Source organism: Etheostoma spectabile, chromosome 4, assembly GCF_008692095.1.
Source record: "Etheostoma spectabile isolate EspeVRDwgs_2016 chromosome 4, UIUC_Espe_1.0, whole genome shotgun sequence".
In the NCBI taxonomy this organism is placed as follows: Eukaryota; Metazoa; Chordata; class Actinopteri; order Perciformes; family Percidae; genus Etheostoma; species Etheostoma spectabile.
Window position 1 is genome coordinate 28,779,594 of NC_045736.1, and position 24,500 is coordinate 28,804,093.

The 24,500-nt window shown below is 40.5% G+C and overlaps 1 long non-coding RNA gene across 1 annotated transcript in view; it reads left to right on the forward strand.

Annotated features, from left to right (window-relative positions):
• Window positions 1-23,579: 23,579 nt before the first annotated feature.
• Window positions 23,580-24,500, forward strand: part of LOC116688124 (uncharacterized) — an 18,735-nt gene continuing 17,814 nt past the window's right edge. The window contains exon 1 of the long non-coding RNA XR_004331715.1: window positions 23,580-23,591. This is a non-coding gene — a long non-coding RNA (uncharacterized LOC116688124). The remainder of the gene's footprint in view (window positions 23,592-24,500) is intronic.

Genomic DNA, 24,500 nt, shown 5'->3' on the forward strand with positions numbered 1-24,500 from the left:
TAGGAAAGAAATGTAGCAAAACTTTTTTTTTTGGTGTGCTCTTTTGCCATGCTGAATATCCATGGGGCATTTTGGAACATTCGTGGAACAAAATCATGAAATGGTCCCTGTCCGGTTGCTGTATTTTTCAGATGAGGTGTTACTCCAATGTTCTCAACTCTAGTGACATGCATGATTTCTGCCAGTTTGATCATTTTGATTTAAACAGAGAGATACATTTGGTAATGCTTTACTTTAAGTCCTTGGTTTCTTGTAAAGATCTGTGTCATTCGGTAGTAATTGTAAGGAAAATGTGGATTTAAATCAATCCCAATTTAAAACCAAGGAAATCTTTATTGATTGTTCATTTTATTGGAAACCTTGTTCCAAATAAACCATATTCAGTTGATCTGCCATGATTTGAAATCATTGAATTGGAAGCTTATGCTGACATAATAATTGTATACATAATACACACTTCCAACTAAAACACATCCAACTGACAATTGGAAATAAGACTTTAAAGAACTTGAAGTTTCAGGAAAAAATAACTTTTACTTGGAACTAGAATCTAAAGCCACTTCTTTCTTTTTGCTTTAAATTATTGTTATTGGAAGTGGACTAAATCGTATTGTCAACAATGACAAGATAGAAAATATTAAGATTTTTGCTCTGCAGGGTAAACATCTATGCATACACAGCGCATCATGAGAAGACATTAAAGTACTCATTTCATTCTGTGGCAGACAGTAGCCCACACACTATTTAAGGGTCAAATAAAAACTCTTATCATATGCTGTATATTTTCTCAAGAGATCACAAACCATAGAAATAAACACAGACCACAGTGTCTCTAAATTTTCAGAGCTTGGCTAAACAGGCGCTTGGCTAAATATACACTTCTTCAGACGAGGAACAGTTTGAACATTATTGTATGGTACTTGAGAACCGACTTCCTTGTGACCCTACTTGCGAAGCAGTTGTGAGGGTAATGATGATTACACGGCAATGTCAACTGTCTGGGCCCAGCACTTGATGACGTGTAATCCAAGCTCTCAGGCAAGACATCGCTTTCTTTCTGCGGAGGTGTTAATTTACTGTAGAGGTGTTGGAAGCCTGGAGTGCGAAAATGTCCTTTTGTTTTTTTGTGGAGGGCCTGTGAGAGGGTAGGCACAGACTGACGTATCTAGCACAGACAGATGCTGGATGAGGGCTCGGCTGCCACCAATTTGGGAATGTAGGCTACGGGGGAACACATGGCGAGGCAAAGGTAGCCGGGGACCCAGGGGAGGCGGGCAGATGGGCCCGTGTTAGACATCTCAGATCGCTCTGCTTCTCCCCTGGATGCACGCAGCCCGGCACTGCCAGGTCAAACAGTGAACTTCAGATCCAGGTGGCTCCATGTTTGACCTCACGTCTCCATTCAGCTGCGGCCATGCTTTCACGCCTCGTTCCGCACTGCATTGACGAGCAAAAAGAAGAAACTGCTCGCCACCAGAGGATTTATAATTACTAAAAGAAGCTAGAAGGCCCAGTAAAGTGGCATAGAGCTGCAGAGTTGGGTAATAATTCTCTGTGCATTACAAGCGACGCCTTTCACATTTTACTTAGTCATCCATTGTTCATTGTTAACATAAAACTATTGAATAAGAATGCAGTTATGAAGTGGGAAAATGTCAAAAAGTGACATTTTCATGTACTGTACATACATAACTGTTTTCTGTTCCCCATCTCTCATAGCCTGCTGTCTTCAACACTTGGTCTCTAGCAGCTTTTCTCAATATATGCTCCATCAAACAGGAAGTGGTTAGTTAATTTATTCTTATTTAATAGTCAGGATACTTCCTGTTAGCAATAGTTGCAAATGTGTCCGAAAAAGAGACACAGTGCAAAGGAAATCCCAAAGCACAGCTGTTGGTGAATTTGCAAAGAATACTTAAAAAGGCTTAGAATTTACACTCACCGGCCACTTTAATAGGTACACCTGTCCAACTGCTCGTTAACACTTAATTTCTAACAGCCAATCACATGGCGGCAACTCAGTGCATTTAGGCATGAGACATGGTCAGAGAATCTCCTGCAGTTCAAACCGAGCATCAGTATGGGGAAGAAAGGGGATTTGAGTGACTTTGAACTTGGCATGATTGTTGGTGCCAGAAGGGCTGGTCTGAGTATTTCAGAAACTGCTAATCTACTGGGATTTTCACGCACAACCATCTCTAGGGTTTACAGAGAAGGGTCCGAAAAACAAAAACTCCAGTGAGCGGCAGTTTGTGGGCGGAAATGCCTCGTTGATGCCAGAGTCAGAGGAGAATGGCCAGACTGGTTCGAGCTGATAGAAGGCAACAGACTCAAATAACTACCCTTACAACCAAGGTGGCAAGACATCTCTGAACGCACAGTACGTCAACTTTGAGGCAGATGGGCTACAGCAGCAAAGACCACATCGTTGCCACTCCTTTCAGCTAAGAACGGAAACTGAGACTACAATTTGCACAAGCTCATCGAATTGGACATAGAAGATTGGAAAAACGTTGCCTGGTCTGATGAGTCTCGATTTCTGCTGCGACAGTCGATGGTAGGGTCAGAATTTGCGTCTACAACATGAAAGCATGGTCCATCCTGCCTTGTATCAACGGTTCAGGCTGGTGGTGGTGGTGTCATGGTGTGGGGAATATTTTCTTGGCACCTTTGGGCCCCTTGGTACCAATTGAGCATCGTTGCAACGCCACAGCCTACCTGAGTATTGTTGCTGACCATGTCCATCCCTTTATGACCATAATGTACCCAACTTCTGATGGCTACTTTCACAGGATAATGCGCCATGTCATAAAGCTGGATCACACAGACTGGTTTCTTGAACATGACAATGATTTCGCTGTACTCAAATGGCCTCCACAGTCACCAGATCTCAATCCAATAGAGCATCTTTGGGTGTGTGGTGGAACGGGAGATTCGCATCATGGAGTGCAGCCGACAAATCTGCGGCAACTGTGTGATGCCATCATGTCAAATGGACCAAACTCCCTGAGGAATGCTTCCAGCACCTTGTTGAATCTATGCCCCGAAGAATTGAGGCAGTTCTGAAGGCAAAAGGGGGTCCAACCCGTTACTAGCATGGGGTACCTAATAAAGTGGCCGGTGAGTGTATATTCAAGCAATATTACACTCAAGGGTTTGATGTAACGTCTTTATTGGCACGCCAGTGAGAGGCCAGGACCGAGGCGCTTGTGCCGAAGTTCGCAAGCATCACTGAACAATAGGAAGTTAAATCAAACCCTCCAGTGTAATATTGCGATCATACAACAATGGTTACCAACTAAATAAAAGTAATAATCAAACTGCATTCATATTGTGGGGCACTTTGCTCGTAAAATAAAAAATAAAGCAACGGAGACAATTTTGATTCCCTCCCTGTTCAGTCAGCCAGTCAACTTGAACTACAGATTGTGGGATTTCCCAAATTGAATAATTACCGCAAATATAAACCCAATAAACTGCGTTGCTAGCTCTATCCTGTTATAAATACGATATCTGCTGAAAAAATGTTTTTACATGGATAGACTTAGATACTAAATGACCGCAAACTTTAAACAGAGATGATTTCCTGTTAGTCAGCCGCTAGCTTGAGCTAACGCTAGCTTTGTAGAGGTCCAAGGGACTTCCCAAACGTAATAACAACCGAACATATAAAAACAAAACAGCTTTCCTAGCTCAATCTTGTCGTCACTGAGATATCTGCTGAGAAAAAATAAGTTTTCTATCGACAGATGTAGCTCCCGTACATCCGCAAAAATCACATTTAGCAGCTATTTTCAAGATGGCGCCTGACCGGCATGGCTGAGCCAAACATATCCAGTGAAAGTTAACGTTAGTGTTCGATCAATCCCTTTACGCACTAGTTGGAGAGCTTTTGTGTGTTCCACTGTGGTTCCTGCAATACTAATATGCATACAAATGTTTTCAAAAACGTTTTTTAATTCAACTCGGTATTGTTGACAGAAAAAGGGCGGAGTGATATTCTGTTGTTCAACACATTTTACATCTTTTTACCAAATGAAAAGACAATTCTGAATTTAAAGTTGTTTAAATCTTTGTTAAACAAAAGTGTAGTATAAGTGGTTCAGCATAGTAATATAGTAATAACCAAACCACCCACCCACCTTACTTCCCACCCCACCCTCATCCAACCCACTCATCCCAACATCAATCCCGGCGCAGTGATATTTTAAGGGATGTGCCAGATGTGCTTAAATGGCTCTGGGTGTGCTGTCATACTAATTTGAGCACCTTCTTAATGTCTAATTGACCATCGGATCCAGGCCTACTTGTTGCATAATTTATAATAACCAAATCAAATGACATTGTGATAACTTGAAGGAGGTGATGAATCTATACAGAGAATTATCTGTCGCTCCTCTCAGCTGTACAAGGCTACTGAGTTTAAACCTATAAAACCCCCCTATACACTACTTACTCAGCATTAAACAGCAGACAGACACACTTATCGGCTAAGTTGATGTGTCATCATTTTGTTCCCAACTTGTTTCTGCTGCTCCGAATTGGCCAATAAAATCAATAATGGCAGGTTTAATTATCTCTTGCCTGATCTTTACTTAGAAGAATAACACCCCAGAAATGTGGTAGATCCACAGGAAATCAAAAAACACTGTCACAGCACTTAATACATTTAATAGCTACACTAGTGGATAATTAGAGAAAGTCAAAAGTTCAAATGATGATTAAATCACATAAAGTTCATTCACAGTAAACACTCCCCATCTCTGTGTGATGTGGACTGATACACGGAGAAAAAGGGTAATCCAGGAATTTCCCGCGGCTAGTATTCAATAACAATGCAATTTCAGAGCTGCTTGTATTAGTTATTGAAGTGATGTTGAGGGCAATGAACAAATTCCCTTTAATGTCCAAATGTTGTCTTGCAAATCCCGGTTCACTGTATTTTGGTTTAACAATTATTACCCAGAATACAACATCCTCCACAAAGGACAAATAGACTTTTCAATGTAAGGCAATGGCAACACATATGTTAATATATTCTATCTGTTGTCATGAGCTTTTTAGGGCATTAGCTTTTCAATGTACCGGCCATCTGGGGAAGTGTAATGCAGATAGCCAGATTAGAACATGTGGGGTTTTGATGCACACTTCAAATAAAGTAGTGTTGCAGTGTAGAGAGGGATACTGGGAAAATGTATGGTTTAATAATATTTCACCTGGGCTAGACCTTCAAAGCTGCAGGGCAAGAAGAGGTGGAAAAATCACTCGTTGCTAAAATTCAAAAATACATGTGCAGACATCAGCATGTTGTTCAAATATATACCTAATTGTGCAAAACAGGCTTTTGGCTTTTTTGTGGTCAGTTGCTGGAGTTTCCCTGTCAGCATACCTACATGTACCAAGCAGGCAGATTTGTCCTCATCAGAGGAATAATATAGATTATAGAATGGTCTTTTTAATTTCAGTAATGTGCGTCATCCTGCAAAAACTGCTATAGTATAATCAATCACACAAAGCCTCGTTCTGACACTGCTTGGTATGAGGCGAGCAGGTTCCCCTGAGCCCCAGTCCTAGCTCAGGGTAAGACTAATGACTCTCTGGCCTAAGTGGTCTGAGCCTTGCTGTGGCCCTTCGCTCTGGCTGCCAGCAGCTGCAGTGCTGACGAGAAGGCTCCTCCACTCTGATCCAATCAGGTGAGGACTTGTGTTATCTGCTGCATGGGCCGCCTCACTGGGGGCCGTGGCCTACTGAGTCATGAACAGGCCTTTTCAAACATTCGGTCCACATTTTTCACAGCAGTTACTGTTAGGATAAGCTCTGAGCCGAGCCCCAAACATGGCACTTTGAAATGCCCTCCTACTTTGAGAGGATCAGTCTGGATGCACCACAGTCATATCAACTTAGACTGTGTTGCTTCTGACCTTCAGGTGGAAAATAAGAGTGGATGAAATAGTAAGCAAAGAAATAATAAGCAAGCTTTTACCTTTGCTGACACATACTGTGAAATGGCCGTAATACATCTGCAGAGAACTGAGAGAGGATTCAGCCTACAAATTCAATTCAGGGAGAGTTTTTTTGATTGTCAAAACTCACTTTCTGTCTTTTACTCTCTCTGTTTCAGAGAGAGTAAAGACAGGAAAATGTCCTCAGGCGGTGGCACCCTTTCCACCTGACATTAACATGCCGCTCGGGCTTTATAGTTCATCTCTGGCATACACATTAAAATCCAATTTCTCTCTCTCCCTCGCCAAACATTTGTCATGCACAGCATTTCATCCTCCAATATCTCCTTCCATTCTGCCAGAGCCAATGGCAGGTCCATCATTACTAATGCATGTCGAGCATGTAAGCATTGTTCAAACTCACATAACTTTATTTAAAATTGCAGACATGATGCCAAGGTTTTATACAGACATACGGGATGTCGTGTTAAACTGTGGGGGAATGTGCATGAAATGTCCAATGTAACATATAGGACATATATTGTAAAATAAGGCATCTTAGGTTTCAAATGCAATCTCAGCATCAGACATTATCTCTTCACCTATATGTGTAATTGCCATATTAGGTTTCTTTTGTTTGCAATTTTCATTCCCAAAACTGTTACAACAAAGGAAACTTAAGGAATTTTACACCTCAGCGAACAAAAACACAGCAGTGTTGATATAGTGTCTATGTGTCCATGTCTAACACCAGAGGCGGTCATGTGACAGTAACGGAGATATCAGACGCTACCATAGCCCAGAGTAGGTGATGTTACATTGGTGCAAGTGAGAATGGTAGTGGACAGAGACCTGCATTAATGTAAATGACAAGTTTAATGATTTGGGGACCGAAAACAAACACCAACATGGAATTGATGTGGTATTTAGTTATTTAAATGGCCTACTGTCTATTTAATCAGCATAAAGTAGTACAGTTTTCCCTTTATGTGGCATGGAGATCAACTGCATTACTTCTTCTGTTCCGTATTGACCATGCGTGGGATGATTTGCAAATGGATTTTTAAGCATTTCTGTATCACCGACTACAATCAGATCATAGTGATACTGTGCTGTGCCCACGGTGAGTCTGACGTTGCACTGCAGCGAGCAGCCAACAACTTCATAACATGATCCACCAGCAGTGCCATAGAAAAGATTATTTTCGAGAAATGATGACCCTGTTGACATTGATCTTCTCTAGCAGAGAGGAGATGAACGAAGCTAACAGGTGATGCTTATCTGATGTTGGAGCAGATTATCTGATTTCATTGTCTAACTGACCGGAATCCTGCTGCTACTGTTTTCCTTCTGCAGAGCTCACATATCTTAACTTGATCTTGGTCTATAAATCAATTTAAGGCTTTGTGTTTATTTTTGTGTCTTGAAATTGTTCTAGCAAATGTAAAAAGGTTAATTCATATAAGTATAGCCTATACTTCACTGACTACCCACAAGATAATTTACAGCCTTATCAGAACAACAATACATTACTTGTATGCTTTCTTGGCCCAACCATTATTGGAAATATTAAATATGACTTGTGTTTGTAACAAAAGAAAACAAAAGTACTATCACACTGACTGCTCTGTTATGAAAATCAAAGAAAACATTTTCCTCCAAGAAAGATGAAGTTCCATCTCATTGATAAGGTAATGATGTATGCCATGGGTCAGGCAGGAAGAGGCGATAATGATGATAGTCATTTAACATATTTACTGGCGTTCACTGGATTACCATCTGCAATTTTATGGTTGATTTAGAATCACTATATCCTCTCTTTGATAGCGAAAATTTCACAATCAAATGTGCATCAGCCATCCTTTTATCATCTGAGCTGAGCCAGCAAAGAGCAGTTTAGTGCCATGGAAACAAATTCTTTCATTACGTCCCAATACAAATGCTTTTTTTTTGTCTAAGTCTGTTTTCAAAGAGAGGCTTTCATGATCTGCTGGCTTCATGACCAGTGCTCATCATAGCTGGGCCTTTGCCGGCACACTGCAGTCTTTAGTCAGTTAATGGTTTGAGGGACGATGGATTGAAAACTAAATACCACCCACCATCATCTCCTTCATTATGTCTCAAAGTCTCTGTCTTATGCAAATGTGCAAATGTGATGTGCAGGCTGTAACAATCACTGTCAGTATGTGATTGGGCCATCTAATGCATACTGTAGTAGGGATATCCCGATTAAGTTTGTTGCATGCTGATCCTGAGCCAAGTCCTTTAAAGGGTAACTACACCCTCAAATTCTGTAAGAACTCTCCCTTCCAGCATATGTATAAAAAAAAAAAAAATGCAACAGAGTAAGGGAGCACGACTGTAGGAGACGTGACTTAGTGGCCACACAGGGTGAGATGTGCGTCTTGCATATTTCGTCTCACTTAAGTAAGGGCCGGAGGATTTGGCTGAACCACATGTAACAAATATAAGAAGACACATGCAAGAAACAGTACGTGTTATTTTATTTGCCAACAGGAATATATGTGATTGTGTGTAAAGCCTTATCCTTAAGAAATCCACAACACTAAACTGCCACTTGTTTTCACCTGACAAACATCGCATGTAATGTGACATGAGCCGGCTTCATATTCGTGAAATCGTGAGATGGCGTTTACACCTGTGGGAAACAATAGTAAGTGGACCTTGAGTTAAAAATATTTTATCAAACTTCATGCACTTGGCTCAAATTTGACATTCTGACACCAATTGTATTGATTATCATCGGTGTCCGATGACTGTAACATACTGTAGGATATCGAACAAAGAAGCAAGCGGCTGGCTGCTGGCTGTGATGTTGTGGCACACAGCCAGCTTCACACCTTCCCCACCTGTCAACTTATAGGCAGTGTGCACTGCTGGTTGTCTTCAAAATTAACAGCAATAAATTTGAGCAAACAGATGGGCAGCATGAACTGTGTTTCCCCAGATGGCATTTGAATTGACAAAAGAGCAAATGCCTTAAGCAATGACTAATACCATGTTTGGAACGAGATAAAGACTTTTTACTTGAGGGAATGTGTGTTTTCTTTATCCTCAGGTTTACAAAGAAGCATAATGCAATCATTTAAAACAAAAGGTCATAATTAAGATGCCAAATCGTATTAAAAGCTTACCAGCATCTGAAAAAAAAGATGATTGCAAGCCAACCCAGTGGCAGCAACATGACGGCAACGCAAACTCAACATTTTCACAAAATCACATTATCTTCCATGCAGTGTGCTATTGGGCAAACACACGGCATTCTCCCTCTGAAATGAAACACTTACCTGTCATCCTAGAAAACTAGTTTTTACTTTAACATTTAGTGTGAAGTTTTTCAATGTTTGAATGACACTTAACGTAGCTGTAGGAGTCATTACAGGCTTGTGTGACTGATAAATTCACCTATATGCTTCGGTGTATTGGACCAGACTCCAACATAGGAGTGATATTTAAAAAGAATATTGTCGTCAAACAAAATAAATTAAAGTTGTATTCCATCAATTGCACAATAGACTGTACAGCAATACAACTGTAACATTAAAGTTGTCGTGCTTTAAGCAGGCTCCGCACTAGGGGATAATAAAGGACCGATTTTGGGGCCAATTTACCCCTCCTGACATTCCCTGGGGTGTTCTTGATACAAAACTACCCTGAACTGATTATCTGCCCAAATGATCCTGTTAATAATATAATCTTGAAGTGCTCATATTATGCTTTTTGTCTTTTTCCCTTTCCTTCCTACATCTTTTGAGCACCCCAAAGGGACTTACCATCTCCAAAAGAGTCTCTTTTCACCAACTGCTCCAGACAGCTCCATTGTTGTCCAGCCTGTACTTCTGTGACAAACATGCCTCACTTTGTAACACACACCATAATGCTCGCCCAGCTGCTAGCGTGGTACGCCCTCACACTCTGCTTCTGACTGGCTAGTAGTCCTAAACCTAGGTAGTGCGCGTGTGCGACTCCCAATGAAGATGGAACAGAGTGTGAAGTGAGATGTCTCCCTCTGTAGATAACCAGAGAGCTCAACACACAGGGTGAAAAGAGGAGGTGCAGCGTTGCAACAAAGATATGGTGTTTTTTGAAAATTAACCACATAAACCTATTCTGGTACAACCTCTAAATACAATTATGAACCTGAAAATGAGCAGAATATGAGCACTTTAATGTTACAGACTGGTTTCCCCGATTTTGAAACTTGAAACTCTGTAGTGTGAAAGAAACCGCAATGGACCACATCTTTTTTTTGGAGCTCATATGATTGAAATATTAAAAATCGGTTAAAACTTTCATTATGTTGTTGGTCTCCAATGTTTACAAAACAAATTGAGATCTGAAAATCTGGGGCACCCGACAAGATTGCTAGCCTCTGTGACAGCCACCTCATGTATTCACCAGTTTGACGGTTTTCATGTGAAGAAGCAACAGTAGGAAATGTTCATTGTTTCATGTGAATGGAGCAGTCCGCCAAAACAAAAGACTACAATGTAGAGACACAGTTACATAGTGCAAATACGTTAGTTGGCCATTGCAAAATGTCAGCCATAATATTTAAAAAACGGGTTTTATGGCGGCCTACAGCTCACTCTGTTAGTGCGCTCGCCCCATGTTGGCTGAGTCTTGCAGCAGCCGGGGTTTGAATCCAGCCTTTGCTGCGTGTCTTCCCCCATCTGTTGCCCCCCTTCACAACTGTTTCTCTATCAAATAATAGGGAAAAAAACACCAAAAAGTAATCTTTAAATGAAAAAAAAACCAGGGCTTTTTATATCATGAAAACCTTGAGGATTAAGGACTAATAAGATAACTTTGACATACTGTACAAAGTCACATAATAGAAGTATTATTCTGTACCATCAAAGAAAAGAAAGGGTCTTGTTGATGTTTATCCAGGCTGACCTTCTTGTCAGTGATAGAAGTCAAAGTCTAATAATATACTCAGATTTTCTTTGCTACTTGTTTTATGTGCCCATGGCCAGACTTTCTCTGTTGGGATCGCCATATGCCGTATTCTGATTGGAATTTTAGCTATACTATTAAACCCCGCCTGGTTCACATTAAAGGGAGATGAAAACCAACATATGGTACAAAGTTTGATCCGGAGGCTTAACAGAAGAATCCACCGTCATGGAGACTTGCAGGAAATCTGCCACTGCTACCAGCTACCCAGCCACCGATGTCCCCAAAATATTAAAAGTCCCATGACATGGTGCTCTTTGGATGTTTTTATAATAATAATAATAATAATACTGTATCTGAAGTCTATTTCCCAAAATTCAGCCTTGGTGCAGAAATACAGCCACTAGAGCCAGTACCACAATGAGCATTCCTTATGATGTGCCATTTCTGAGTCTGTAGCTTTTGAGGAGGAGAGGGAGGGGGGGTACAAATTGGAATCTTGCCCCTTCTGACCTCATAAGGGTTAGGGTTAGGTTAGGGTAGAATGCAGTGCCCTGGATGGGCGCTGCGAGGGGCACGGGCCTGTGTGAGTAAAACACTTAAAATCTTCTTACAAGACCTGGTTCGGTTCTAAAAAGCTGTTTAAAAGAAGGCCAAATGCTCAGAGCAGGGCCAAAGGACCACAGGACGGGACGGACAGCGGGAACATAAAACTTTAAATAAAAGGTCTCCTCCACTCCTGCTCCGGCTTCTCTCCCCGAGACACTAACACATAATTATGATAAATAAAATTACAATAATTAAAATATATAATATACACTGTACATGGAGGAAAGAAAGGGGGGGGGGAGTTACTAAGATAAATAAAATATATAGAAAGAGAGCAGAGTTGTGTTGATAAATAAAATGCCCGGTGTCCAGTCTGAAAGAAATTCTATTAAAATATGTAAAAATAATTCTTTCACATAACCACATTTAAAAGTACTAAAATACTGTTTAAATTACTTGCCCCTAAGGATAAAAAGTACACAGACCATTAAAATTAGTAAATGTGTGCTTTTGTAAAAAAGTGCTTATAAATATAAAAAGTGCCATGCGATGATAAATAAATGAATAATATTAAAACATTTAAAATACATCATAGGATAAAACCACACTGTTAGTAGCACCTTAGGGTTAGGGTTAGGGGGATTAGGGTTAGGGGGGTTACGGTTAGGGTTAGGGTTAGGGTTAGGGAGTTAGGGTTAGTGTTAGGGTTAAGGTTAGGGTTAGGGTTAGGGGGGTTAGGGTTAGTGTTAGGGTTAGGGGTTAGGTAGGGTTTATGGTTTGGGTTAGTGTTTAGTGTTAGGGTTAGGTTAGGGTTAGGGTTAGTTAGTGGTTAGGGGGTTAGGGTTAGGTTTTTAGGGTTGGTTGGGTTAGGGTTAGGGTTTATGGGTTAGGGTTAGGGGGTTAGGGTTAGGGTTAGGGTTAGGGGGGTTAGGGTTAGGGTTAGGGGTTAGGGTTAGGGTTAGGGTTAGGGTTAGGGTATGGTTGTGGTTATGGTTAGGGTTAGGGGTTAGGGTTAGGGTCAGGGTTGATTATGGTTAGTTGTTAGGGTTAGGGTTAGGGGTTAGGGTTAGGGTTAGGGGGTTAGGGTTAGGGTTAGGGGTTAGGGTTAGGGTTAGGGGGTTAGGGTTAGGTGTGTTCGGATCCCAGGAGCCTCCCCACGCGTCCGACGACTACGCAGTTGAATGGAGACTAAAGGTATGCACGGGCCACCGCATGTCAGTCAATTTCCAATACTAAAGCGTTAACCCTCAGGGTATCCCATATTGGGATAACCTTCAGAGCGGTAATCTACCTGCATCTCTGAAAACATGAGGTGACCAAACCTCAACTAAGGGGTTGGGGAAGAGAGACAACCACCCCTCTGTCTAGAGGAGGTGGATGAGGGAGAGAGAGAGAGTTTTATCCATCCCTCTGTCTAGAGGAGGTGGATGAGAGAGAGAGAGAGAGAGTTATCCATCCCTCTGTCTAGAGGAGGTGGATGAGAGAGAGAGAGAGAGAGATATCCATCCCTCTGTCTAGAGGAGGTGGATGAGAGAGAGAGAAAGAGAGAGAGTTATCCATCCCTCTGTCTAGAGGAGGTGGATGAGAGAGAGAGAGAGAGTTATCCATCCCTCTGTCTAGAGGAGATGAATGAGAGAGAGAGAGAGAGAGAGAGAGGGGGTGATGGGGAAGGGGAAGGAGGGGTGGTCCGACCAACATTTAAGAGACTGGTTCTAAAGTTAAGGCCCATCTTCAGGTAAGTCTGTACATCATCCATCCATCTTCAAACGCCTTTCCTGTCGCAGCATCGCAGTAAGTACTTTATCAATGACTATATTAATTTCACTAGCCAGGGTTAGGCATGTTAAACTATGGGTTGGGTTTAGGCATGGTTTACTAAGGGTTAAGTTTAGGGCCAGGGTTAGGGTCAGGCATACTAGACTAATGGTTAAGTTTAGGGTTAGGGTTAGGGCCAGGCATACTAGACAAATGGTTAAGTTTGGGCTAGGTTAGGTTAGGTGTGCTAAACTATTGTTAAGTTTAGGTCAGGGTTAGGGTCAGGCATATGAGGCCATACGTTAGGAGACACGGACCCAGATATGATAAACCGAGAAACCGATGAAGTCTTCGCGCAGCCCGAGTTGACAGCGTCCCAGATTTTCAGTTTTAATTGTTGTACTTACAGTATAAAAGCAATTGCTGCTGTTAAAGGGTTAGGTTAGGGTTAGGGGTTAGGGTTAGGATTGTGGTTAGGGTTTAGGGTTAGGGTTAGGGTTAGGGTTAGGGTTAGGGTTAGGGTGGGTTAGGTTGGGTTAGGGGTTCGGGTTAGGGGTTAGGGGTTAGGGTTTAGGGTTAGGGGTTAGGTTATAGGGTTAGTTAGGGTTAGGGTTAGGGGGTTAGGGTTAGGGTTAGGGTGGTTAGGAGGGTTTAGGGGTTAGGGTTAGGGGTTAGGGATTAGATGTTAGGGTTAGGGTAGGGTGGGTTAGATAGGGTTAGGGTTAGGGGGTTAGGGTTAGGGGGTTAGGGTTAGGGTTAGGGATTAGTGTTAGGGTTAGGGTTAGGGTTAGGGGTTAGGGTTAGGGTCAGGGTTAGATTGGCCTCTCTGAGCTTTCATTTTCTCAAAAGCAGAGTCAGTGCAGGGGGCTTCCAAATTATTGTTAATTTTTAGTTAAGTTTTACAAAAAAATCAAAAGTCTTACCATGAATCAAACATATTATTAGCAAATATAAATCTCCACTGCTAACTGGCCCATTAGTAAGGTCGTCACTAAGACCTTCCACATACACATTTCATCCTAAGGGTTCACTGTGCTACACGTAAGTTTAACATTTGAACATGACTTATAAAATCTTGCCAACAATGGTGGGCTATTTAATAGCTTCGTATCCTATGCAAAAAGGTATAAAGGATTTAGACAGCCCTACACGCTATCGTAGGCCCAGTTTATTATGCATCTTCATCTGATTCACGACATGAAGTATCCTGCTCTATCTCTCTTTTAGTTAAGGGGTCCTTGGCTTGAAAACTGTTGAAGACCTCTGCTGTAGAGAAAAATGCCAAGGTCTGTCCTGGGTTTAAATTTCTAGAAGATCTGTGCTGGGTCTGCCACATCGTTCCACTTTCTTTAATTTTTTTTCTGTCAGTTTTGAGTTTAAAACTACAATTTAGCAATTTTTGCAGGTGGAGAAGCTTCTATTCATGACGTGAATTCCCCAAGGACAAAGGGAGAATCTTAATATACGCTATAGAATTGCTTTTGAATAGAGAAATATCACTTACATACACCTCTGGGCCTGCTTTTATCCTTTTTTATTAGCCTTTTAATTTTTCTTTTTGCATTTATTGTTTATCATTCAGTGGTATGTACTGTACCCTAACTGCTGATATTAACGTATCCTGTCCCTTTCCTGCCCTGTCCCACCCTGTACTGTCCTGTCCGGTCCCGTCCCTTTTGTAAAATGAAGACTATATGTACTGGATTTTCCTTTTAATTTGGTGTCTCGACAGCAACAGTACAATACACGAGTTTATGCTGTACCTCTTCGGTTTGCCCCCAAGAATTTACCAAAAATCAATTTAGCACTGTGTAGATAAAAAAATATAATAATAATAACAGCCCCCCAGTATATACTTTGTTTGTGTAGCCACTTTCCCTCAACCTTTTATATCATGCATCACTACTACATCTACACCTACATGAACCAAGATGTTCGTACCATTTTTTCTCAGAGCAGCTCAGTCATATTCACCAATATTAAGCCTTGCCTGTATCTGGGAATTTAAAGCTGCATTATTCAATATTTTGTATGAACAATGACTATTGATGGAGCCACAGGCCAAGGCAGGCCACGATGCTTGAAAAACAATCATTCCCTAAACAGGTTCTGCAGACAATGCTACAGCTGATGTTGACTACAGATGTTGCGCTAATGTGCCAGTTTAGTTTTTCCTTTTACAACATTGTGATTTTTTAAAGCTGCAGGAAAGTAATATTTTTACACTAACAATGGATCAAATGATTATATAAAATATTAAGGGAGTTGCTCTTAAGCTGATGTATTTTTCTGCGGAGGCTCCACGCAGAGCTTTCACTGTATTGTACGTGAGTGGCCTGAAGTTTATACTTGTGTGTCGGTGTGTGCATCGATCTCTTTAGAAGAATAGCAGAGCTTGTATGTGTGTGTGCGTGGGGAGTGTTTGGTAGAGCGAGAGAGAGAGAGAGTGGCAGTGAGTGCCGACGCGACGGCATAGATTTAACACAGAAGCCAAAATCACGCTTTAGTCACGAATAAGTGTGTCACGATTTCAAGTCACAATCTTGAATTTCAAATTTAAAAATGGAATCGTCAATTCTGCCTTGCCCCCATGTAACGTCCTGTCAGCTTGACAAGCGGAAATAACACACTCGTGTAGCCCGTTCTCTTAATGCAGACGTGGTGTAGGCTGCTCGAGGCAGAGAGTGATTCCACCACCACTCCAGTGGAGGTGCTAATGACCCAGATCACTACACACCCAGTAGCAGAAGAAGACCAGCTATACACACACACACACACACACAGAACGAAGCATACCAGCCAGTGTTGCCAACTTAGCGACTTTCTGTAGAAAAGATACCAGTATTGTCTAACGAGTATGTGAGGTATTTCTCTCATGTGTCCGCCAAAACAGTCACCTCTCTCTTCTGTTCTGTGATGGGGAGCAAAGGAGCAGCCCCTCCCCTCATGTGCAGCAACACGTAGGCAGGTAGAAGGGGAGAAAGAGCAGGGAACAGGGGCCGGTGTAGGTAGGACACGAGAAAGACGCCGCTAAGCTGGCCTGGCCCTGGGCAAGAAAGGCTACCTAAGTAATAATGATAAGTTAAAATGAATTCCTGTATTGAATTTGTGATGATTTGCCTAAGTATTTCTATTTAATTCTATCTACCTTTGGAAATACTTTGTTAAGACACTTCATTGGTCAAAGAAGACTATGGACATGGCTGTTTTGTTGTTTTTTGTTTGTCTTGTTGTGAACTTGAATGCCATCTTCTGTGAAGAAGACTTCACTTTTAAAAGAGAAACTAGATGGCAGGTTATTTCGCTGAAGTTTCCAATTGCCTGAAGATATAAGTTATTGTTACATTATGCTGTTAATAATTGTTTTAACTTTGACAGTGTAGCGTACATTGCGAACAAAAGTCAGATATTATATTGCATAAAAGTCTGGTGTAAATATGGCATAAAAAATTGTAAAGATTGAGAATTGAATCAAATCGTGACTGTAGAATCAAAAATGTAATTGAATTGAAGATTTGGAGAAGGGTGACACCCCTAGTCACAAACCAACTGAAACTTACAGGTCTGCTTGTAGTTCCTCTCAGTTGTACGGAGTAGTTTAGCGTCCTCCGGCCTATTGTTTTGGTTTTAAGGCCTTCTCACCAACCTTGGTTAAGAAAGCAACAGCTGTTTTTAACAATCTCTGGTAACACTCCCAGAGCAGCACCAACAGGGAGACTGACAGCGTTAGTGACCATCGTGGGCCACTATCAAGATAAAAGGCCCAAATTCTTCCATCAATAGTTGGTGGAGACCAAAACAGAGCTAGGGGTTTGCCAGCAAGTTGCCGTATCAACTTTATATGTCAAACATTTTTAGCTTGGTGTGGAGTTCAACCTGTAAGTGGCCAGTAAGCAAACAAAAAACTGATTTATGCAGCTAAAATTCCCTAGATGTATAGAGAAACATAACACCAGAATAATAAGCCAAAACACGGTTTCACCTTTTACTAATTGTTACATTGCACCGACCAACGTGCCTGCCTTGTTTTTTCATTAAGCTTAATCATGGGCCAATTTTGGTTTTTATTTAATTTGCTTTAAAAAAAAAAACACAAAAAGAGAGACGGTTAATTTCAAAATGGCTTCAGGCCTCGGGGGCTGCCAGTATGGAGTACAATTAGTGACGTTAATGAAGCTCTTTGAATGTAAGCCTTGATTTCTTATTTTTCACAGAATGACTTATAACAACACGCAGACTGGGGTTGTAAACAAACATAAATAGTCTAGTCTTGTGGCTGCATTGCATTTTGGTCTGTTAAGGCCACTGTCTGTGAAGAAACTACTTTGGAAATTATAGCTGAATAAAAACCTCTTAGAATTCTGCAACACATTCCTGATTATTGTGTTGCAAGTAGTCACCGTACTAGCCTACGGTTCTTACTTCGTTGTTCTTCATGTTGTAACATATTTTCTCGTTCACTCCTGTCACTCACTCAAACTCCCGCCTCGACTACAATAGAAGTACACTGATATCAGTGTCATGCTAATTTGTTTAAAACATAATTTGTGGAGAACTAATCCCATATATTTTCTGCCTGGCATATTTTAAAGATAATCGTATTGTTACAAATTACATAACTACTTCTCATTTAAATGATAATTTTGTGTCATTGTGTATTTTCTGGGACAAGCCATGGGGATCATTTGAAATTAGGCATTTTAATGACAAAGGATGCTCCCACTGGGATATCGCAACAGCTCAATTCACTTTTGTCTCATTTAAGTCAAAAGTCTTTCATCAGCTTTTGATTTGATGAATGAGAGAGCAGCTCGGGCTGCGTGCTCTACTGTTTGCCGATGCGCCACTACTGTGACAAATGGCTGTGGGCCTGGTGACTAGAAAGCACAGTAAACAGAGCCGGAGTTGCAGCCCGGCTTTCCACAGGGCGTCCTCACACATCATTCATCTCCTTCATGGCTTGATGAAACCGTAGAGAACAAACAATAAGGATGGTGTCTTAGGTCACACTGCACTGTACTCTGCGCTGGAGGACACACTTGTTTTTTTTTGCCTCATCTCTGAAATATGGCACTTGTGCACAGCAGTTTCCTGCCTTAGATCAATACAGGGGGGTCAAATTCACACATATATGTATGTTTTAAACAAATAACCCATTTTTAGGTGTCATTAAGGAAGATTTCTTTGCAACAATAGCCAAAACATATTTCAGCTGTTTTGTCATTCTTCAAATGCCTTAATTTAAATACATACCTTGGACACATTTTATTATGTTTCGTCTTAAAACTCAAGGTAAATACACAGTTTTTACAAAAAAACACGTGAAAGATGTGTTTCAAACCACAACCGTTGCATTTAGATATGAGTACGGAAAGCATTCCTGTGGGTTGTATTTGCTGCCACCTCTAGGGGCGCTAATTCATGAAAAAGTCCTGTGGGTCATGATTAAGGGGTAGGAATAAACTACCTATATGGACGTATATTTTGGAGGACTTGTGAAAGCCAAAGTGCGAAGTTTCAAGAGGAATGACTGAGAAAATAACAGAGAGGTGGATGCAAATATCTTTGTCCTCTGTGGTGTTCTAACTTTATTTTCTAGAAAGCAGTCCGAAGAACTTCGACAAACCCAATTCATAAATCAATTTGCCTTGACCGGAGTCGTTGTTGCTAAGCAACACTTCTCCGAAGACCACCACTACTGTGTCCACATGGGTTTTTTTTTTCTTCCAAAAAGAGACAAACAGACAGGAGTTTGACTGAAACAAACCATTTAATATAGAAGCAAACACGGAGATGTGGTGAAGTGTTGTGTTCTCTCTGCCACAGCGCTCTCCAAATCAAACGCTATGCCAGGATGCTTAAGTCAACTCAGCTGCTAACACAGATGTTGTCCATTCCATTCAACGCGTTTTCCAAAGCGGGGAGTGCTAAACCCTCTGTGAAGCCAATTTCAAAATGGGATGCTGGGATTCCAGCTCAGGCTCTGGCTCGATGGGTGAGATGCCTCTCAGTGTTGCTCTACTCAAAATGAGCAGAACTCATGTGATGGAAACAAGGGTTTTATCCTTTTCATTTTGAAACTTTCATTTTAGTCTCTCCGCACCTTAAGAGTGCACTCTACAACATTAGGTGTTTCATACAGAACACGATTCATAAAATGTAAAGGCGTTATGGAATATCTAAACAAGAAAAACACATCATTATAACCGTATTGCATCATTGCCTCAACATGAGGCACAAAACAAAGCAATACTTTTATAAAATGTCTATTAAACGGGTGTATTCACTAGATAATCACTGCCTGCAGGTTGAATGAAATGAGGTTAATTAGAAGGCCACTGGAGAATGGAAAATGGAAAATATAATTGATCTTTAGAAAAGTCTTGCCGTGTTGTGCAAGTTGGGCATAATGGAAAGTTGACTAACTTTGGACGAGCACTTAATTCAGAAATGTGGTGGAAGGTTCTTCTGTTGTTGGATTTGATTAATCCAGAGCTTCACAAGGAATTATTCAAAAATGATGCAAGGTTGAACGGGCAGCTAACTTTTCCTTTTCAACAAGTCGTCATATCTGAAGGACACCTATGTTGGTGTTGCTGCGAGAATATTCAAACCTGCAACAGGCTCAGCTGCTGCTGATTCAGTCAAGTTGCGTTGGTTGCCACGTATTTTGTATTGATTTATTCAACATGTTAATAAAGTTTCAGATGACGTCCGTCCTCAGAATCAGCAGCTACCAGTACTGTCCGTACAGGGCGTTTGTTTTTATCTCCTTGCCTCCAGGTTGGACAGTAAAAGAGAATAATAATATCCTGGATTTACCGGATAGAAGCCATCTGGCATCGTGAAAACCAATGTAATTTCTGAATGAATGCGTCAGTAGATGTGCAGATAATATGGAACCTCACACACACTACTGGTCACTGTGTTTTTTTCCATTAAGACAATCTTTACGTTGTTTTTGGACTGTTTGAAGCGAGGAAATGCTGCTGTCTGGCAGTAAGTCCCAGTATGTCGAACAATTGCGTTCAGATCGGATCATTCTGCATCCCACAGTTTACTTCTACTGCCTGTGTTTAGTGGTAATTTAGAAGTAGTGTGCCCAACAAGTAGCAAGGCAACGGACGTGAGAGTCAAACTGGTGAACAGGCATGTGGCCTTCATCACACCTTAATATAAGAGACCAAAAATGTCCCTGTATAACACAACTTTATTCAACATTCATATTTACGTTTGTTTTTACAACTGTAATCACAATCTTTCCCTAACTTGAAAGTTATGTTGTGCAGTTTCTGTCACCCCATGAGGAGTTATAAGTAATGACAAATAGCGCACCACCCCCACCCCTCCTCCACGCAGTTTTTGTAACCAATGAGGACACGGAGGATTAAAAGAAAACATGATGGACTCTTCAGAAAAGGTAATCCGCTTTGCTCGATGCGCAAAAGTCGCCGGACGAGACAGTTTTTGGAACTAAGCCATGCTGAGAAATACAGAGTGAGTTTTGTGGAGCTGATCGGCTTGATTAGCTTTGTTTAAACTTATTTGGCAATCGCTTGAATAGTACAGACGTTTATTAAAATCAAAACACTATGTGGCTGTGTTGGCTCAGTTGGTAGAGCATCGACACAGAGGTCCAAGGTTTGAGTCCGACCTGTGACAATTTCCTGCATGTCTTCCCCCTCTCCCAGCCCCCTGTCTCACCTAGCTGTCCTGTCCACCAACCCCAAAAAATAATCTTAAAAAAAAAAAATCAAAATGTTACACACTAGAGCCCGACCAATAAATGATTTTTAAGGCCCATATCGATACAAACATTTGGTGATTTTAAAAATACGATACTGCGATATATCGGCCAATATATGTATTTAAAAATAAATCCAGAAACCTGTAACAAAATATGGACAGATTTCCCTAACATTAGTTATTTGAGTCCTCACTAAACTAATTTGAAGTTTGAAAATTAACTTGTTTGTTTTATTGTCACAGCAGAACAGAGGACCATGAAAATATATTAAAGTTCCTTAATATAAACAAGTTATGGATTTAAGCTGTAACCATACTGTACAGTAGTTGTCAGGCATAGATATAGCAAAAAAAAGAAATATCAATCTAAAAGTTAAAAAAAAGAGTTTTGCAGAATCTTTCAACAGTGATGTGCTTGTCTGGCGATGATTGACAGTTGATTCCTACTCGTACCATCCACTCTCTCGACTGACCTCAGGGCATGCTGCATCTCTTTTGCCCAAACAGTTCACACCTCACCCATCAAAGTTATCTAAAATTGGGTGAACGACCACAGCTAATGTGATAGCATCCTTGGGTGCTATCACATTAGCCGTGATGGTTTGGTCAGGCTGAAGTCTACATAAAAGTTTAATGTTGATTGACCTAGCCTCTGCACCGGAATCCACTCCCAGAAATTCCATTGAAGTTATTTACTAGTGGCCCACATTTACTGAATTGGAAAAAAAAACACATTGCCATTGAATGTAATCCATGCATCAATTACCTTTCAGAGTATTTTGTGATATATTTTATATTATAATTAGAAACACTTACGGTAGGACATCAATTACTCGTGGATAGGGCTGTAAAGTATCACCAAAAGACACTATTCCTGAGGACAACAAGTCTAAATAAGCAATGGTTTGGAAAGAGCTTGTCTACTTTTACACAACAAGAGTGCTCAGCCTCTCCAGTGTCATTTCTTATTTTTCTTATCTTCTGCACCTTGAATGCTGCCACAGAGGAGATGTCTGCAACGCTGCGCTCCCAGAAGGGTTCAGCGGTCCCCAGAGAGAAAAAGTCTTCATTTAGTATTGAACAGTCCAGTAGCTATGTCTTTGAGCTGTGTCTGAGGCCACTGTCTCCCTTCTGAAGCTTCCAATTGCAAGTTTTCTGTTGTGTGAAATGTAATGCGTTTGCTCAGTATCTCTGCGGATATCAACGCTTTTTTGTCAACAGTGTCTGGGCTTTGAATTCCTCGCCCACAAATGTCACAAAATTGAAATTCTCGAGGATCTGTTGACAGTCGATTTGGGAAAATACAAAAAAAAAATGAAGAGGAGAAAGATTTGTCAGGGCTGTTCAGTGTTTTTATGCAACTGACACTGGGGAAATGGGAAACGCCTTATTTGCTTTGGGGTGGGATTTTGCTTTTGCTGACAATTTTCACAGTTCTGACTTCTGCACATCTAAGTATGCCTGAATCACTTGATAAAAGCCAAAAAAAGCAATTGCCACTGTCATCTGCAAAATGGGATTTTTTTGGTATGTGCGCAGCCATTTCTTATCCACTTTCTCTAACTTACAGTGTGTTGAACAACACAGCCTGTTTCAGCGCATGTGAACTCTGTATACCAACATGGTTTTATCCTGTAAAAACTATACGTTTTTCCAGATCACCTCTGACAGTTTCTATCAAGAGCGGATGTATAATGCAGCTGTTACATTTCAGTTGTGTCTTGTGAAAAGCCCCAGCTTCTCTCTGCATTTTAATGTATCACCTCTGGCCCTCTTTTAGGTGGCAGAGGGCAACAGACTGTGGAAAGAGGAACAAAGACATGTACCCCTGAATTCACACTGTCCATTCTTTGTGCACTGTTTTCAGTGTGTGAAAGAAAATGTGTTTTTTTGACTTGTCTTCTATAAGAAAGGACACGCATTGTCAGGTCTTTTTAAAGAACCAATTTCTTTTCATATGTGTTACATGAAAGACACTGAGAAATGACCCATTTCGTCATTCAGGTACGAGGACTTCTTGTCAAACTGCTGGCTTCTTTTATTTGTTACAAAAATAATGTTTGTTTCTCCTGTTGCAAACCTTTACTTCATGCACTGTTTAACAGATAAAATTCACAAATACCCAGCAAATCATTAAATGAGGATTCAAAATAAACAAAATATAAATGGGAAATTAGAATTTACAGGAAAGATGCCAGATGTTTACGACAACAAATGTAGAAGTTGTGATGCTCAGTCACTGCCGTGATGTTTCACCGTGTAGTGAAAAGGAACAAAAAAAATGCAAGAGCTTGAAACTGCATGACCCTTGGGCACACGTGTCACAACTTGTATTCAGCACGCACAAAACACGAACGTCAATGACCTGGACCCTGTTGAGCAATGTGTTACTCATCACTCATGACCCATCATGGCCCACTGTTGCTGTGTTACTCACAGTCACTCCATGCAGATCTTCAAGTATCCTGTCTATAATGCTGTAATCATTACAGCAGCAGTGTAATGTGCCAATGATTATCATTATCAATACATACTATGGATTTATTTTCTAGATGGACAACGTGCTGATTTCAACATTAGCCCATGGTTTTTAAAGCTGCATTAATCAATATGTTTACGTTAATAATGGATCATGTTACTGTGTACAGTGGTGGAATGTATTAAAGCACATTTATTCAAGTATTTAAGTACAAATTTGAGGTCCTTGTACTTTACTTCAGTCTTCTCTTTCCATGCCACTTTCTACTTCTACTCCACTCCATTTCAGAGAGAAATATTGTACTTTTTAGTCCACTACATTAATTTGACAGCTTTAGTTACTAGTTACTTAAGATAGTGGCACACAAATCCCATGTAGTTTATAACATACGGTGTTTTGTTTTAAATGTATATGACGGCCTACAAGTACGGCTGAAATGATCAGTACATTAAATACACAACAGTTTGGACCATTTCCATTGTGTGAGAATTTTTCTCCATTGAGTACTTTTGCTTTTAATACTTCTAGTACATTTTCCTAATGATACTGACATACTTTTACTTAAGTAGTTTTTCAATGCAGGACGTTTACTTTCAACATTGTATTTTTTTACAGTGTGGTATTAGTACTTGTATTTAATTAAAGGATCTGAAAACTTCTTCCACCTCTGAATATAGATAATATCAGTGGTGAAAGGGCTTGCTTGTAGTGATGAACTCACATGAAAATTACCACCCTGCTTTGCAGTTTCTTTAACCCTTGTGTTGTCTTCCCGTCAAAATATAAAATCAACACTTTTGTTAACACTTTTATCAATGTTTTTAACTATTTATTGCGTTTCTGTCGCTTTTTTCAACACTTTTCACGCTTTTTTTCAATGTTTGTCACTATTTTTTTACATTTTCAACACTAGTAAGTAAGTAAGTAAGTAAACTTTGTTTATATAGAACCTTTCACAGGCAAGAAGTTTCACAAAGTGCTTTGCTGTAAAAACAAATAAAACAGCAGCACATAAATTACAAAGCCATATTGCTAGTTGAAAGCTTGTCGGAAAAGATGTGTCTATGGGTGTATTTTAAAAGTTTCCACAGAATCCAAAGCTCTCAAGG